The sequence below is a fragment of the Oncorhynchus mykiss genome, chromosome 25, assembly GCF_013265735.2.
Source record: "Oncorhynchus mykiss isolate Arlee chromosome 25, USDA_OmykA_1.1, whole genome shotgun sequence".
Classification (NCBI taxonomy): domain Eukaryota; kingdom Metazoa; phylum Chordata; class Actinopteri; order Salmoniformes; family Salmonidae; genus Oncorhynchus; species Oncorhynchus mykiss.
In genome coordinates, this window is record NC_048589.1 from 3,258,220 (window position 1) to 3,272,608 (window position 14,389).

Below are 14,389 nucleotides of genomic sequence, written 5' to 3' on the forward strand. Positions count from 1 at the left end.
AGTGAATGTTTGGACATTCCATGGATATTTCATTTCAAGAGTAACTTCATTGAAAAAAACTGATGTTTTAGGCTTAGTTATAGTGAAACGCGTCAATTCTGGAATTCAGTTTCACAGTTTGTTGCAAAAGCGATATATTTTGGTCTGAGTAGTAAATCTAGCTCTCTTTGCCCCTAGCGGTTCAATTCTTCCATTGAAACCGTGATGTAGAAGTGCCTCTAGTCATCTCAAGGGATGGGTTCGTTATTAATTACACTCCCTTCTAGATGTGCTGGGTGGTGTATTTTGCATGATGTTTCCTTGACTAGATTACTGACGTTACACACAATTTAAAAGACACTACGGCACATTTCCACATATGACCAAACTCAATGTTTTGTTTACCATTTCATTCACATGTAGGCGATGAAGATTATATGTTTATATTCATAGCTACAGTACCTATCAAGTCTATTTGTGGCTCAGTGCACTAAGGGAATTAGCTCATAGTTCAATGGTTGTGTTCTAACACCACATGGGGCAGATATATACACCGTAATACTTAAATCCTTTATTTACAATAATCACACACTTTTAATTCTGAAAAGTGAAAGCATACCTGTGAGAGGGGTCACTTTGGTAGTAGTTGTTGGTTTTGGGTACTGTATGTAAACCTATTGGAAATAAAATCTACTATGAAAGAACTGCAATGCGGGTTGGTTTGAATTGAGCCCCTAATCTTAATTTTCAAGGTTATTATTGCACTTTTCTTCCTAACGCAATACCTCAATAAATGGGAGTCCATATTTAAGATGTATTTTTTGCACCCTATGGGGGATTCAAACTTACACTACAAGTGGCCATAGATGTTAAGAACTCGGCGCCTTACAACTTACACACATAATTGTGTTATCAGAGCATGCCAGTGGACTTTTAGTAAGTACGTGTTGGGATCAAGAACAACTACATTTATCTACCCCAAAATGTATATTCATGAGCAATTCCCCCCGCCCTCAACTTCTCACCTAAATGCATATTTTTTAAGGGGTTGGACAAAGCCTGACTTTGGTGAGGAGAGTTACCCTTTATAACATTTTCTGAATAATTTTTGTTTGTTGTTTGTTTACAAAAACATTTCATGTTTTGGGGATGTTATCATCCTAATACTAGATAAAATAGTAACTAGATCTTAATGGGAATCTTAGCTAATGTTCTGGTAATTTTCCAGGTTTACTGGGTAGTCACATTACCCATGCCAATATGTACATACACAACATTACAAAAAGTATGTGGACACCTGCTCGTCAAATATATCATGGCCTCCACCCTTCTGGGAAGGCTTTCCACTAGATGGTGGAACATTGCTGCTGGGAGTTGCTTCCATTCAGCCACGAGGTTGGGCACTGATGTTGGGCGATTAGGCCTGGCTCACAGTCAGCTTTCCAAATCATCTCAAAGGTGTTCGATGGGGTTGAGGTCAGGGCTCTGTGTAGGCCAGCCAAGTTCTTCCACATAGATCTCGACAAAGCATTTCTGTATGGATCTCGCTTTTTTCACTGAGGCATTGTCATGCTGAAACAGGAAAGTGCCTGTTGCCAGAAAGTTGGAAGCACAGAATTGTCTAGAGTGTCATTGTATGCTGTAGCATTTAGACTTCTCTTTACTTGAACCAAGGGGCCTTGCCCGAAAACAGCCGCATACCATTATTCCTCCGCCACCAAACTTTACAGTTGGCACTATGTAGTTATGGCAGGTAGCGTTCTTCTGGCAACCGCCAAACCCCAGATTCGTCTGTCGGACTGCCAGATGGTGAAGCGTGATTCATCACTCCAGAGAACGTGTTTCCACTGCCCTGAAGTCCAATTGCGGCAAGGTTTACACCACTCCAGCTAACGCTTGGTGATCTTAGGCTTGTGTGTGGCTGCTTGGCCATGGAAACCCATTGCGTGAAGCTCCCAACGAACAGTTCTTGTGCTGACATTGCTTCCAGATGTACCTCACATTGATATGGTACTGCTCCCTGTATACAGTATAGCTTAATTCTTGTGTAATTTATTCCTCTTGTGTTATTTAAATTTGTCTTACTTTTAACTATGCATAATTGGGAAAGGGCTCGCAAGTAAGCATTTCACTGTAAATTCTACACCTGTTGTATTCAGCTCATGTGACAAAATTAGATTTGACCGTCTGAAGATGTGTATGTCCTAACAAGTAAGTATTTTTGGGAGGCAGTTATGATGAGAGGCTTATTATTGGAGACTACAGCTCATGCATATCACGGTGGACATGATTGCCATATGCTGTCAATCACAGACTGACACAAGCATTCTCTTCACTTTATAAACATATTCTGATTTGACAGGGTCCATGAAGCTATAAGATAGCTCAGTGGCCACTCAGTGGCACCCTAGATATTTACCCATTGTGAAAATGTCATTCGCAAAAATGTGGCCCTACTATTTTAACTCCACTCCACCAACCAAAGTGTAATTAATAACTTCACCATGCTCAAAGAGATATTCAATGTTTGTTTTTGATATTTTTACCCATCTACCAATAGGTGCCCTTCTTTTTGAGCATTTGGAAAAGTTTGCTATCGGTCAGAATGTGCGTTGGCATTTCATATTTTTCCCTACCCTCACCCTGCTTGTTAGATATTATGCACATTGATAGCTTGATAGCAAACGTTCTTGCCATTTGATTTATCATAGAAACAGGCTAACAGGAGGCTGCAGCAGTCTGAATGATCAGACCGAGACAGAAGTGAAAGTGATCGGGTGAAATTATGAAGCGAGTTGACAAAGAAATACAGCTTCACTCAAAACAATCAGAGCAGCAGGATCAACAAATCTCAATGAATGTCAACTATCTAGTGATGTGTTAATCTGAGCTACACACATGGATTACCTACATTTTCAATTTTCAAGTAAGAAGAAGCCCATACCAATTGCCCATTGTTGTTAAAGTTGTAGCAAACACACTTAAGACTTGCACATGTAGTGTTAAGCCATGGAACGCATTGATTGGCCAAGCCCTTGTCACGCCTACAATGTATATATTCATCAACCCAGCCCTTTCATGCCACTGCCAGCAATAGCACTCAAAATTCCATCTGTGAAAATAGCAAATATTAATATTTCTGACACATCCTTAGACCTACCGCCAGCGATGACAGGTGAATCCCCAAGCATCCCCAATTCCCATGTGGCCTTAAAGGTTGATGGCTGGAGAATCCACTTGCCAAGTTAGTGAAGAGTTGTCACTCAAGGACAGATGGGTAAGAGAGTGGATAAAACCTGTGGATAATTCTAATTAAGTTTTGCTCATAAGAATGTGTTCTTTAATTGACTTGCCAAGTTAAATAAAGGGAAAATAAAATAATGCATTACAATCACATGACATCAAGGTCTGTCGCTGTGAATTCAATGACTACCAAAAAATAGTAGGAATGTGACCCTTCGGGTCTTCAACGGTCTTAATAAATAACACTTGGGAGTAAAGACCCAGCATTTTGCTTTTTGACACCTGCTCAAACCCATGTCTATTTATAATATAGAAGCTTCACTGACTAACTATCAAATGTCAAACAACCATTTCTTGCTCTTGATACATACAGTGCCTTGCAAAAGTATTCACCCCTTTGACGTTTTTCACATTTTGTTGCATTACAACCTGTATTTTAAATTGATTGGGATTTTATGTAATGGACATGCACAAAATAGGCCAAATAGGTGAAGTGAAATGAAAAAAATTGTTTCTACAAATTTCAAACAAAATAAAAAACTGAAAAGTGGTGTGTATTCACCCCTTTGCTATGAAGCCCCTAAATAAGATCTGGTGCAACCAATTACCTTCAGAAATCACATAAATAGTTAGATTGCACACAGGTGTACTTTATTTAAGCATCACATGATCTCTCTCTATATATACACCTGTTCTGAAAGGACCCAAAGTCTGCAACACCACTAAGCAAGGGGCACCACCAAGCAAGCGGCACCATGAAGACCAAGGGGCTCTCCAAACAGGTCAGGGACAAAGTTGTGGAGAAGTACAGATCAGGGTTGGGTAATAAAAAAATATCAGAAATTTGAACATCCCATGGAGCACTGTTAAATCCATTATATAAAATGGAAAGAATATGGCACAACAACAAACCTGCCAAGAGAGGGCTGCCAACCAAAACTCACGGACCAGGGAAGGAGGGCATTAATCCGAGGCAACAACGAGACCAAAGATAACCCTGAAGGAGCTGCAAAGCTCCACAGTGGAGATTGGAGTATCTGTCCATAGGACCACTTTAAGCCGTACACTCCACAGAGCTGGGTAGCGTGAATGAATAGCGTGCCCAGAGTGAACTGCCTCCTACTCAGTCCCAGATGCTAATATATGCATATTAGTATTGGATAGAAAACACTCTGAAGTTTCTACAACTGTTTGAGTGATGTATAACAGAACTCATATGGCAGGCAAAAACCTGAGAAATCCAAAAAGGAAGTGGGAAATCTGAGGTTTGTAGTTTTTGAACTCAGACCCTATCGAATTCACAGTGGGACATGGGTTAGACTTCCTATGGCTTCCAATAGATGTCAACCATCTTTAGAATGTTGTTTCAGGCTTCTCCTGTGAAGAGGGGCCGGATGGGAGCTGTTTGACTAAGGAGTCTGCCAGCAGCCTCGTTCTCAGTCACGCGCATTTCACATGAGGGGTATCTCTCGTTCCATTGCTTTTCTACAGACAATGGAATTCTCCGGTTGGAACATTATTGAACGTTTATGATAAAAACATCCTAAAGATTGATTCTATACTTAGTTTGACAAGTTTCTTCGACCTGTAATATAAACTTTTCGTCCGACTGGACCTGAACGCGCTTTTGGATTTGTTTACCAAACTCCCTAACAAATGAAGCTATTTGGACATAAATGGACATAAATGATGGACATTATCAAACAAAACAAACATTTATTGTGGAACTGCGATTCCTGGGAGTGCATTCTGATGAAGATCATCAAAGGTAAGTTAATTTTTATAATGCTATTTATGACTAATGTTGACTACCCAACATGGCGGATATTTCATGGCAGATAACAAAAGAAAAATACCAAGGGGGGTGAATAATTTCGCAAGCCACTGTATTTAGACCTATATTTCATTATTTATGGCTGGTTATGAAACCTACTACACAATTGTGCACACATTTATGTATAACATGTGCCTAACCCAGTGCTTGGTTGCTAGTGACTGGGATGAATGCAGGAGCAGATTTCAGGACCAGGACAAGCTTACCTCTTTGTGACTGAGGACCAGACCCAAATGTAATGGGCAGTTTTAAAAAAAAATGTTCTGCAGTGATTTCTGCAAAAAAAATTGTGGAATACTATTGCTGTACTAACATTATTTAATAACATTGGGAATATAGTTTAATGTAAATAAAGACTCAATTCTTTGTGTTAGATGACAAGAACCTCCGGTTATTCTTCTACTAAAGCTCAGTCAAAAATAACCTCTACACAGTCTCAACCTTTTATATTGTAAAGTTTTCGTTACTAAAAAAATAAATAAATTGAGCGTCAACAAAGTGCAAAGGCATATACTGTAAAAACAAATTGATACATTAATACATTGATGAATCCATCTTTAAATTCCAAATATATTAGCTAAATTCTCTCTTCATTCAATTCACCATAGGCCTATAACTATACTGAACAAAAATATAAATGCAACATGCAACAATTTCAAATATTTTACTGATTTGCAGTTTATAGAAGGAAATAAGTCAATTTAAATCAATTCATTAGGCACTAATCTATGGATTTCACATGACTGGGCAGGGGCACAGCCATGGGTGGGCCTGGGAAGGCATAGGCCCACCCACTGGGGAGCCAGGCCTAGCCAATCAGAATGAGTTTTTCGACACAAGCTTTACTACAGACATAAAATCCTCATTGTGCTGGGGCCTTTTATTGTCCCCAGCACAATGTGCACCTATATAATTTCCATGCTGTTCAATCAGCTTCTTGATATTCCACACCTGTCAGGTGGATGGATTATCTTGGCAAATGAGAAATTCAGACTAACAGGTATGTAAACAAATGTGTGAAAACCATCTGAGAGAAATACGCTTTTTGTGCCTATGGAACATTTCTGTGATCTTTTATTTCAGCTTATGAAACATTTATATTTTTGTTCAGTATATGTGTGTGTATATATATATATATATATATATATATATATATATGATGTAATTCCATGACCTATTAAATGTATATAAAAATATGCCTTTTAAAGTTAAGTATAATACATTTAATAATAATAGGCACATCTCGTCCTGCTCCATTATTCATCCCAGTCATCAGCAACAGACCGATGTTTGACATCAATGTGTATGCAATTACCCTGGTAATACATTTCAGGAAATGTTATACACATACTATTTACAATCAGGCTATGCTGGAATTGAATAGTTTGCCCTGTGTGGTAGGTTTTGTGGGCTTTAACCCTTATGTAGGTGTCATAACTAGCCAGAAAATATTGCAATATATGTCACAACCCGTGTAAATGTCATGACAGTGTTATTACAATGTTATGACTGTGTTATAAGGTGTTATGACACTATCCTTCAAAGAAAGTGTTACTCTGTTGGCAAACTGTATCATTATGGACTCACCATTTTATACAAAACTAATGAGTGGATTTTTTTCCCCCTCAGACTGCAGTGATATCCCGGCCAAGCTGCATATCAGAATGTGTGTCATACCTTCAAAATGGTCTTCCAGGCTAAATGTACTTCGCACCGGGAAAATGTGTAATGTTCTAACCTGGGAAACATGGTGAGTGAGCGAGGGGCCATTTTTTTGGAAACAGCTGTGGATATGGCTCACATATAACTTTAGAGGTAATTAGTGTTGGATTATTTTAGCGTTGTCTACCTCCTGAAGGTCTTCATAAATTTAAAATGGTGTTACAGGCGGATCCTTTTGTAATTATTTCTCATTTAATAGAATTCATCGTCATCTGCAGTGCCTCCCTGAGAATGTCAAAACGTTGAAGAAAAAAGCTAATGGGATGTTCTTAGAAAGAGTTGCACACAGTTAGAATTTTAAATTGGGTATCTTCTCTGAGGAAGATGGTTTTCAATTACAATTAAACAATGATTTCATGCATACTCTACTAATGATTGAGAGCTGACCAATTACTATGCATTCTAGAGTATAATAGTTTATTTTAACTTACAGAGCATTCGGAAAGTATTCAGACTCATTGACTTTTTCAAATTTTGTTACATTCAGCATTATTCTAAAATGGATTAAATGAATTCAAATCCTCATCATAGACACAATACCTCGTAATGACAAAGTCGTCCTTGAGATGTTTCCACAACTTGATTGGAGTCCACCTTTTGGTAAATTCAATTGATTGGCTAGAGGCACACCTGTCTATGTAAGGTCCCACAGTTGACAGTGCATGTCAGAGGAAAGCCCAAGCCAGAAAAACCCAAGGTCGAACAAATTGTCTGTAGAGCTCCAAGACAGGATTGTGTCAAGGCACAGATCTGGGGAAGGGTACCAAAACATTTCTGCAGCATTAAAGGTCCTTAAGAACACAGTGGACTCCATCATTCTTAAATGAAAGAAGTTTGGAACCACCAAGACTCTTCCTAGTGTTGGCTGCCCGGCCAAACTGATCAATCGAGGGAAAAGGACCTTGGTCAGGGAGGTGACCAAGAACCCAATGGTCACTCTGACAGAGCTCGTTCCTCTGTGGAGATGGGAGCACCTTCCAGAAGGACATTATGGTGGAGTGGGCAAGTGTCACGTCTGGAGGATACCTGGCACCATCCCTACGGTGAAGCATGGTGGTGGCAGCATCATACTGTGGGGATGTTTTTCAGCGGCAGGGAGTGGGAGACTAGACTAGTCAGGGTCAAGGTAAAGATGAACAGAGCAAAGTACAGAGATCCTCAATGAAAATCTGCTCCATAGCACTTAGGACCTCAGACTGGGTTGAAGGTTCACCTTCCAACAGGATTACGACCCTAAGCACACAGCCAAGACAACGCAGGAGTGGCTTTGGGACAAGTTTATGAACGTCCTTGAGTGGCCCAGCCAGAGCCTGGACTTGAACCCGATTGACCATCACTGAAGGTACCTGAGAATAGCTGAGCAGCGACACTTCCCATCCAACCCGACAGAGCTTGAGGGGATCTGCAGAGAAGAATGGGAGAAACTCCCCAAATGCAGGTGTGCCAAGCTTGTAGCTGTCAAGGCACAAGGCGAGACCCAAATGCAGACACAGGGGGCAGATGGTTGAAGTCTTACAATGTTTATTAATCCAAAGGGGTCGGCAAGAGTGGCCGTGGACAGGCAAAAGGTCAAAACCAGATCAGAGTCCAGGAGGTACAGTGTGCCAGACAGGCTAGTGGTCAAGGCAGGCAGAATGGTCAGGCAGGTGGGTAGAAAGTCCAGAAACAGGCAAGGGTCAAAACCAGGAGGACTAGAAAACGGAAAATGCAAAAAGCAGGAGAACGGGAAAAACGCTGGTTGACTTGGAAACATACAAGATGAACTGGCACAGAGAGACAGGAAACACAGGGATAAACACATTGGGGAAAATAAGCAACACCTGGAGGGGATGGAGACAATCACAAGGACAGGTGTAACAGATCAGGGTGTGACCGTAGCATCGTACCCAAGAAGACTCGAGGCTGTAATCGCTGCCAAAGGTACCTAGAAAAGGGTCTGAATACTTATGTAAATGTTATATTTCAGTAGCTTAAAGGGGTACTGTGATATTCTGAATTGTAAGAACTCATATCCACGAGTTCATCACACCATGGGTAAGTAGAACAAGGGGTTAAACGTCAGAATGCACCTGTCCAGGGAATGTGAAAAACATATATTTTTTGTTTTTTTAAGTCAATGAAACCACTTAAATTGTTTGCAAACTTGGTATAGGGTCCATTATACTAAATGGCACAAAATGGCATCAAAAACAATTTAAGAGTGATGGAAGGGAAATGTGATGGATAGACTGTCAGTCATGATTAGCAGTATTTGATAAGTAGTAACAATTAAATGTTTTTATAGACAACTTTAACACCGCTTCAGGATTGCATGTAAAGATGTTTCTGTGCAACTGTAGCCCCCTTTATCCTTGAATTCAGAACTATTGATTACAAAAAGCAGTGCACAGCATGCCTATTGCGCCGTACGCATTGCTCAGTACTGTTACACAACAAGGCCGGGGGATTCAAGGAAAGGTGTTTAGACATGTATCTATTTCTAAATTAAATAATGCCCTCTGCCTGCGATGCCAGTAAAGGCTCACCAAAATGTTGCCATCTCATTATTTCAAAGAGAAATTTAGCTCAGATAAAAGGTTAACGAGACAGTAAGACAAATTCCCACTAAATCAAATCAAATCAAATCAAATTGTATTTGTCACATACACATGGTTAGCATATGTTAATGCGAGTGTAGCGAAATGCTTGTGCTTAATGGTTGTATCTTATGACAGTTGCAAGGGTTAAAGCCAAAAACAAAAATCCCATGACAAACTTAAGTCGATCTCAGATCGATTGTCTGGGGCCATGTTAACCTGCCCTTTAATGTAAGAAAGTCATAACCATAATGCTTTTAATTTTGTACATGTATTAAACTGAAAGTTTGACCAATTCCAGTCCCCTTGCTTAGGTGATCCAGGTTCCCCCCCGAGCAGGACCCTGGATCACTGTTCGCTCACATTCAGTTCATATGAGAAAATAAGCAGTTGAGAGTGTGGAGAATTATTATACCATCTAAATCGCTGTGAAACATACTTTCAACAACTGACATATCGCATTTTCAGCTGTTTTGAAGTTGGTTAGCAATCTGACCTCAATGCTTGAGCTAGCTGGCCACCTAGTTGAAGATAAAAACAACCTAAAGAAATAGTGTAACATTATTCCAAGCTAGCCAATTTAGCTAATAGCCAGTTTGTACACTGACATGGTGCTTCAATTAGTTAGCAAAGCAAACAACTTGGTATTTGTTGGTATTATTAGGATCCCCATTAGCTGTTGCAAAAGCAGCAGCTACTCTTCCTGGGGTCCACACAAAACATGAAACAAAGTACAGAATGACATATACAGAACACCAATAGACAAGAACATCTCAAAGACAAATTTTTTTTTTAAAAGGCACACGTAGCCTACAAGTATATTTGAGATCCAGGCTCTGTTGCAGACGGCTGCGACCGGGAGACCCATGGGGCTGCACACAATTGGACGGGGTCGTCCGGGTTAGGGGAGGGTTTGGCCGTGCGGGGGTTGTTCTTTCCCATCGCACACTAGCGACTCCTGTGGCGGGCCGAGCGCCGTGCACGCTGACATGGTGTACGGTGTTTCCTCCGACACATTCGTTCGGCTGGCTTCCGGGTTAAGTGGGCATTGTGTCAAGAAGCAGTGCGGCTTGGCTGGGTAGTGTTTTGGTGGACGCACGGCTCTCTTACCTTCGCCTCTCCTGAGTCCATACGGGAGTTGCAGCGAGGCGACTAGACTGTAACTACCAATTGGATACCACGAAATTGGGGAGAAAAAGGGGGGAAAAATGGCCATGAAGACAGCTCCACTATTAAAAAAACAACCAACAAATCTTAAAATCATAACATAGACTAAAACAAATACATTATTAAAAACACACAGAACCCACCACAAAAATAGGATACAACTGTAAAACCCTCATGTTTATTACACATTTTAAAGGAGTGTAAGATCTCATTTGCAGAATGTAGAGTAGTATTTCCTCATTTGTATTATGTCAGTGCCTATGGCATCTGTGTGCTCATCATAAACTAATGAGGCCTCCAAACCCTATGATCGTCTAGATTATCATGTTATATCAAACATAATCTGATAAAACTCAATGGAGAGCCACTCAGATAATTCAACATGTGAGGTTCAGAGGTTGTGTACAAATACACAAATATGCCTTGGGTGTCATTCTAAGAGGAAATTAGATGTTTTTAGTTAGGCAGACATAAATTGTTTTGTAGCGCAACTAAAACAATTGTGTTTTAACAGAATCTTAACAGGAAGTCTGTCAAGTGCTTTAATGAATGCAAAAACACCCAAGTTGTCAGATAAATCATTTGCCTGTTGCATTCAAGGAACCAAATGTTTTATTTTTCTGAGGCACACAATTAGTCAAATTTGTGTTATTTCTGACAATAATGGATTGTGTGTGATTCCAACGCTGTCTTAATTGCTCAGTTTGAATTAATGATAATAAATAATCCATCACTCTCCTACAAGAGAAAGTAATACCTTGCATCCTGCCATGGGGACACAGGAATGCATATGAATGAGTTCAGGCCAGTAAATGTATTATTCAGACAAGATTAAGGTAAAGTAATGAGATTATAATATAATATTCCCCCAAGACATATCCCCACCATAATGGACTAATAACTGAACCACTTAAAGAATTTAGGTTTCTTAATTATTCTGAAAAAAATTATGACCCTATCAAATGGTTTGTTTTTCTACCGAACATTTCTGTAAATGGAGCATATTTAAAATGCTGTATATTTCCATATAATGACAAATGGATTTGACTAGAATGTTATTGAGACTGAAATTATTTTTCACCGACTGTTACAGCCAAAGGCGACCGCGTTGCAATAACCGGAAGACAGACTTTTGGCCGGACATATCAATGCAAGCCATTTTATTTTTTTTATTTTACCAGGCAAGTCAGTTAAGAACAAATTCTTATTTTCAATGACGGCCCAGGAACAGTGGGTTAACTGCCTGTTCAGGGGCAGAACGACAGATTTGAACTTGCAACCTTTAGGTTACTAGTCCAACACTCTAACCACTAGGCTACCCTGCAACATGCTGCAACTGCAATAACAAATGCCTTGTTAGTAATTAACAAATGTATCTTTGGTAAATATCAAATACCTCTTTAGTAATATTTTTTGGGTCATATAATAACATAATATGATTTTGCCTTGTGTGTTTTAGGAATAATATCTACAGTCAGTTGGTGTAGTGTTACTTCTCTTAAGACCTGACAATAGTCAAGGGGTCTGAATACTTTCTGAATGCACTGCATATACTGTAGCCCTTGTTCCTCTTTAGTACAGTTAACTACAGTATATGTCACAAGTGAAAGCCTTGGGTAGCGAGTTGCTACAATTCCAAGTCTGGAAGGTTAAAACTACCCTCAGATTTAGGAAGATGTAAAACGTTCCTTTTTATTCTATGAATTTTATTCCCTCAAAGTCTGCTATGACATACTATACTTTCAAAGAATGTCTTTAAATAAAAGAAATGTGGGAACCATGCCATTCTGAAGATGTTTATTCTACATGTAAGATTTATGGGAAGATTGTTCCCTTTTTAATTAGATATGCTTTCATATTATTGAGTAATGGAATAAAGTTATCTTTATATATTGATAAGGGCACAAGGCGAGACCCATATGCAGACACAGGAGGCAGATGGTTGAGCTCCGATATTTATTACACCAAAAGGGGTAGGCAAAAGGCAGGTCGGGGACAGGCGAGAGTTCATAAACCAGGTCAAAGTACCAGGGGACAGGCAGTTTTGAGGTCAGGACAGGCAGGGGTTCAGTGAGCAGGTCAGAGTCCAAACATTACAAGGGGATAGGCAGGCTCGAGGTCAGAACAGGCAGAATTGTCAGGTAGGCGGATTCGGCATCAGGACAGGCAAGGGTCAAAACTAGAAGGGCTAGGAAAAAACAGACTGGGAAAAATAGAAGCCAGGAGAAATGCTGATTGACTTGATAAAACGGGACGAACTGGCACAGAGAGACAGGAAACATAGGGATAAATACACCAGGGACTAATGGGGAAGCATGAGACACCTGGAGGTGGGTGGAGACAATCACCTAGACAGGTGAAACAGATCAGGGCGTGACAATATATTTTGTCACTTATTTTTTCACATTCATTTTATATCCTTAGATTTTAGAGTATTCTGAAAAGTAAATGGGGCATTGAGTTTTAAATATTGGTCAGGTATATCAGGAGATCATCTGCAAATAAGTTTAGTTTATATTCATTTTCACCAATCTGATACCTGTTACGTTTGGGTCCTGTCTAATTCTTTCTGCAAGTGATTCAATTGCCTGTGCAAACAGGAGGGTGTAGAGAGGACATCCCTGTCTTGTGCACCTTTCAGATAATGTAATATTTGTGTACATTTTTGCTTTAGGACATTTTTATATAATATTTTTATTACATTTATTTCAGCTGGAAAGTTGACAGCTTCCAACGTTTTGAATAGAAAATGCCATTCAAGACGGTCGTAAGCCTTTTCGGAATCAACAGCCATTATTGATAGATCTACATCTTATTTGTTTATTGTATATTAACTGAAACATGTTCCTGTATTTGTAAGTGTCAATTTTTAATAAACCCTGTTTGATAGATATGTATCAAGTCTGGTAAAATGTTTGCCATTCTATTGCTGATAAGCTTTGATATTTTTTCATCACAATTTATTAAACTCATAGGTCTATAATCAGAAGCGGACTCTCCAGATTTTCCTAAATTTAATATAACAGAAATAACTGTTTGATACATGGAACTAGGAAGTACTGAGTTGAGTGACGTGTGTTTTCATTTGTATAAATAGGAGAGCTACTTTGTCCCAAAATGTTGAATAGAATTCAATGGGAAAGCCATCCATGCCTAGTGCTTTTCTCTGTGCAAAAGTTGACAGTATCTAATATTTATTTTTGGGTGTTCACTGGTTTTAGAGATTATTTTTTATCTGCTGGTAATTGCTTCAGGGTTGTTGAGTCTAAGGCTATAGGATCCATCCAACTGTTGTTTAATTCTGATTTATATACATTTTCAAAGAAGCTTTTAAAATGGTAATTAATCGTGTTGTTTCTAATAACTGCATTTGTATCTTTACCTTAAATCATAACTTGTTTGGCTTGTATTCATTTTGTGAGTGCTGCGAGATATTTACCAGGTTTATTTGTCACTAACCTCTCTGGGATATGTGGGATGCTAGTGTCCCACCTGGCCAAAAGCCAGTGAAAATGCAGAAATTCAAATAAGTGACTATAAAAGTCAAACTTTTATGAAATCACATGTAAGATACCAAATTGTTGTGAATCCAGCCAACATGTCAGATTTCAAAAAGGCTTTTGGCGAAGGCAAACGATGCTATTATCTGAGGATAGCACCATAGTAAACAAAGAGAGAAAAGCATATTTCAACCCTGCAGGCGCGACACAAAACACAGAAATAAAAATATAATTCATGCCTTACCGTTGTCGTGGAAAATCGGTTCAAATATGACGCGATCAAGAACTTTGTGAAAATCAATAGGCTTTTAATAAAAAGGTATCGCAAGCCGGAGTGGTCCGCGGAACACACACTTTTCAGAGTTTTC

The 14,389-nt window shown here is 39.3% G+C and overlaps 1 long non-coding RNA gene across 1 annotated transcript; it reads left to right on the forward strand.

Moving 5' to 3' along the window:
- Window positions 1–3,941: 3,941 nt before the first annotated feature.
- LOC118944335 lies at window positions 3,942–13,412 on the forward strand. Its single transcript, XR_005039574.1, has 3 exons — window positions 3,942–4,004; window positions 6,686–6,806; window positions 13,234–13,412. It is a non-coding gene; the product is annotated as an uncharacterized LOC118944335 (long non-coding RNA).
- Window positions 13,413–14,389: the final 977 nt, after the last annotated feature.